Below are 4984 nucleotides of genomic sequence, written 5' to 3' on the forward strand. Positions count from 1 at the left end.
ACCCAAGGAACTGACACCTTGCTGAAAAATAGCTCACCCAAAACAGGCCACGCACTGCATCTGTACAAGGAAAGCTTTCAGTGTCCCCTGAAGTTATTGGGAACCCCAAACAAAACGAAACAAAAAATCCAACTCCAGCTGCCATCCAGTCAGCGCTGACTCGTAGCAGTTTCTGAGACTGTCCATCTTTACAAGGGAAGACAGCCTCTTCTTTCTCCTGAAGAGGGGCTGGCTGGTTTGAACTGCCAACCTTGGAGTTAGAAGCCCAATGCCCAACCCACAAGGACCACCAGGACTCCTTAGTATTGAAAAGAGATGGCAAAAGCAGTTATTGCCACGGCTGTGATAGTAGGCCTAAGAGAAATTCCAGTGTCCTTTCGAAGAGTTTTTAAATTCTGCTTATCATGTCTAAGTGTTATCTGCACATAACAATCTCCAAATGTTCACAGCTGGTCTTTGATCCGATCCCCCGAAGTCCACAGTGGGTGATGCGTCCTCACTGTCCTTCTCCAGGCAGCCTTTGTAGTGCCGTCTTCTTTCCTCTCCGCATCCCCATGCACTCCCTGAGCATGTGACTCTCAGCTGTGCTTGCTGAAAGGTCAAAAGGAAGGATGGACATGAAAAGTATGCACATTGAGTTACCAACCCCAAGGTCAGCCGTATGAATCCACTGGCCACTCTGTGGCAGAAAGATGAGGCCGTCCGTCTACTCTCCTAAAAATGTAAATGTCCCCAAGGGGTCATCCTACCATGTTCCATGACCTTGCTATGAGTAGGAACCCACTGGCTGCAAGTGAGATGAGAATGCAAAATGTAAGCAGTCGCTGACCCTTCAAAAATACACGTGGTTTTATCACGTGCTGTTTTAGTCTTTATGTAGTTCTGTTCTGTTGTCCTCACTGGGCTGTTCTCATTCTGGTGTGAGAGTGTGTGTGTGAGTGTGTGTGTATACACTTGTGAGATGGCTGTGGGTCAGGCTTGCATTTCAATCAGAGTCCAGAGCCTGGGCACTCTTGTTCTTTGGCAGGCATTAGTGAGGCACTGTCAGGAAACGGTTGGAGTGCTAACACAAGGTGGGCCCCCTGCTCTGACAAGGTCTGCAGCAGTCTAGCATGAGAGTTCTTCAGCAGGTGCCTTTCTCTGGAGACTCCAGCTTCCCACCATGGGGCGGGGACTCTTTCCTCCCTCTCTCTCATTTGCCGTACTCCATTTATCAGAGAATGCTAGTTTTCCACCCTCTCCTCAGCCCTGGACCTATATATTTGTATAAACTATTCATTAATAAGATCTGTGAAAATCCAGGACCGTTCTTTGTCTAGGGTTTCACGTACTGCCTGAAAGTCAGTTCTAATTTGTAGCCACCCTACAAGACAGGGTGGAATTGCCTCTGTGGGTTTTTGAGACTAAATCTTTATGAGAACAGATGGGTCATTCTAGCATGTTGTGGTAGGTGCTTTGACAAAGTTAAGTCCAGTGCCACACACCAGTTCCCCTGAGAAGTAGATTCTTTGTCCCTAGTGATAATGAAACTGGTGGGTTAATCAGTGCTTTTGGACATTAATCACAGGACTGGACTCAGTAGGATTACAAAGGTGTGTGAGGGTAAGGTTGTCGGATGGGAAGCCACACCCTCTGCATTTGAAATTGTTGCGGATGACATTTCTCTCACCTGGGAAGTACTTATAGCTATGAAGAAGATGCATTTTCTTTTCTTCTTCTTTTTAAAAAAATACTTTTATTGGGGGCTCTTACAGCTCTTATCACAATCTATACATTCATCCTGTGTGTCAAGCACATTTGCACATATGCTGCCATCATCACTTTCAAAGCATTCTCTTTCACTTGAGCCCTTGATATCAGCTCCTCATTTCTTCCCCTTCCCTCTCCCACTTTTCCATTGTTCGTCCCCCTGAGAGGGGGCAATAGGTTGATCCTTGGGATCAATTTCCCTTTCTACCCCCACCCTCTCCTAATCCTCCTGGTATCTCTACTATCATTGTTGGCCCTGAGGAGTTTATCTATGCTGGCTTCCCTGTGTTTCAGGCTCTTATCTGTAGCAGTATGCATGTTCTGGTCTAATCCAATTTGTAAGGTAGAATTAAGGTCATGATAGTGGGGTGAAGGAAGCACCAAAGAACTAGAGGAAAGTTGTGTGTTTCATTGGTGATATACTGTACCCTGACTTGCTCATCTCTTCCCAATGACCCCTCTGTGAAGGGATGTCCAATTGTCTACAGATGGTCATTGGGTCTCCATTCCATGCTCCCCACGCCCTCGGGTCTTAGATGCCTGGTATCTGATCCTATCGACATCTCATGATCACACAGGCTGGTGTGCTTCTTCCATGCGGGCTTTGTTGCTTCTCAGCTCGATGGCCGCTTGTTTATCTTCAAGCCTTAAAGACTCCAGATGCTAAGTCTTTTGATAGCTGGGCACCATCAGCTTTCTTTACTACATTTGCTTATGTACCCATTTTGTCTTCAGCAATCATATCGGGAAGGTGAGCATCACAGAATGCTGGATTCTTAGAACAAAGTGTTCTTGTGTTGAGGGAGTACACGAATTGAGGCCCAATGTCCATCTGCAACCTTAATTCTTAACATATAGTTATGAGTACATAGCTTTATTCACCTCTCATTTTATAAATATATATATATATATATATAAATACATATGTACATGTCTGTATTTAGACCTCTATAAATGTCCTTTGCTTCCTGGTCCTTTCCTCTATTTCCTTTTATTTTCCTCTTGTCCCACCATCATGTTCAGCCTTCATTTGAGTTTAGTAATTCCTTGCTGCTACATTGCCCTTGATTAAGCTCCACTAGGCATTTTACACCGTCCATTCCATTGATTTTAGTTCACTTGTTGTTCCCTTGTCCCTGGGTTGGTTTCCCCCCACCCCTTCCTTCCTCCCACCTCCCCTTCTTCCGTATCCCCCCAGAACCATTGGTCCCATCTTTTCATCTCTGAATTATTGATCCCGCCTATCTTATCTAGATAGACATGCAGATACCTTAATGATCACAAAAACCAAGCAAAGCCAAATAAAACAACAAAGGAAGTCAAGACCAACAAAACAATAAAACAACAACAAAAAGAAAGCCACTGACAAAAATGGAAAAGCCTATAAATAGTTCAAGGTCTGTTTGTTGGCCTTTACAAGTGTTTTCCAGTCCAGTATGATGGGGTGCCACACTCTGTCTCAAAAATCTATTTTTGGTATTCCCTGGGGATTTCATCACTTTGCTCCCCTTGCTGCTTTGTTGCATGCCCTTAGTGCTTCGCCCCAGAGTGATAAGGTCAGATGGTGCACAATTCCTGCTCTGTGTCTCCAGTATTGTCCCCCACAGTGCTATGGTTGTGAGGGATGTGGTGTCTTGTGGTGGGGCCGACCCTATGGTTTGCTCTGTGCATTGTCTGCTCTGAGCAGGAATATCGTCCTCAGGGCTTGGTGGCCCAGGATGTCCTCCCCTCCCTGTCCATCCCTTTTCATTTCTCCTGTGTGCTTTAATCAGATGCGCCCCCTGAAGTGCATTCTTCTGAGGGATGAGAGTGGGGGTGTCCACATAGTTGGGATTGGGGCCAGCCCTGTGAAGATGCGTTTTCATGATGTGCACTTTCTGAAAAATCAGGAACAGATTTCCAGGATTTCTAGTGTCTTTTCCACATTCTATCCTGCACTAAGAAGCCCTGGTGGCAGAGTGGTTATGCATGGGGCTGTGATCTGTAAGGTCAGCAGTTCAAAACTACTAGCCACTCCTTAGGATAAAGATGGGGCTTTCTATTCTTGGAAACAGTTACTGTCTTGGAAACTCATAGGGGTAGTTCTCCCCTGTTCTATAGGGTCACTATGAGTCAGCAGCTACTAGATGGCAGTGAGTTTGGGTTTATCCTGCACTTTTACACATATTGTTTTCCTCCATATAGAAATTTAATTGCTTTTTATTACCTCTGGTGGCATATTGGTTATAAGGTAGACTACTAACCGATAGGTCAGCGGTTCGAAACCACCAGCTGTGGAGGGGAGAAAGATGAGGATTTTTACTCTCTTAAAGAGTTACAGTCTCAAGAAACCAACAGGGGCAGTTCCACCCTGTTCTTGTACAGCCTTTATGAGTTGGAATGGACTCATTGGCAGTGAGTTTTTGTTGTTGTTGAATAGTTACAGAAAAAAAAATAGACGCTACTTCTCAAACTCCACCATGTTGGACGCCTTTGACTTATAGTGACACTAGAGGTCAGAGTAGAATGGCCCCTTTGGGTTTCTGGGGTAGTAACGCTTGTCGTCTTTCTCCAGTAGTTGGAAACCCTGACCTTGTGGTGACCGGCTCAATGCACAGCCCACTATACCCCCCACGCTCCTGGCAGGGAGGGTCGCTCGGAGTTGGGAATTGGCGCGTGGCAGTGCGTTTGTGTTCATGTTGGCAGTGTTCATGTCATGGGCATCTTTCCTGTATTCTTTTTCAGGCTTTTTGAGCATATGGACCAACTTTGTCACACTAGAGTTTGGAGTTAAATCCAAAGTCCCCATAACCCTGATCTCAGATATGTGGGTTAAAAAAATAAATGGAGTCTGTCAAATTTGGGCTACTTAATAAAACTAGGTGTTTATAAATTGAATTAGCAATTAAAGTGGATTCAAAATGAGGAATAAAAATGTTAGATGGGGGGTGCTCACTTCGGCAGCACATATACTAAAATTGGAACGATACAGAGAAGATTAGCATGGCCCCTGCGCAAGGATGACACGCAAATTCGTGAAGCGTTCCATATTTTTTTTTTTTTTTTTGCGTTCCATATTTTTTAAATGGAATTGGTGACACCAAAAAAAAAAAATGTTAGATGGGGGTACTTCAAAGAGAAAAACGGTGTGAAGAATGCGAAAACCTGCTGCTGTGGAGTTGATTTCGACTCTTTGCCACCTGGTGACATATCGGGCTGTGATCCGCACAGGGTCAGCTGTTCGGAAGTGCCAGCC

At 44.9% G+C, this 4984-nt stretch overlaps 1 non-coding gene across 1 annotated transcript; it reads left to right on the forward strand.

Moving 5' to 3' along the window:
• Positions 1-4676: 4676 nt before the first annotated feature.
• Positions 4677-4783, forward strand: LOC115871742. The gene has a single exon (XR_004047453.1). It is a non-coding gene; the product is annotated as a U6 spliceosomal RNA (small nuclear RNA).
• Positions 4784-4984: the final 201 nt, after the last annotated feature.

This window comes from Echinops telfairi, unplaced genomic scaffold, assembly GCF_000313985.2.
Source record: "Echinops telfairi isolate 266 unplaced genomic scaffold, ASM31398v2 ScPeMD7_7400;HRSCAF=8409, whole genome shotgun sequence".
Classification (NCBI taxonomy): Eukaryota; Metazoa; Chordata; class Mammalia; order Afrosoricida; family Tenrecidae; genus Echinops; species Echinops telfairi.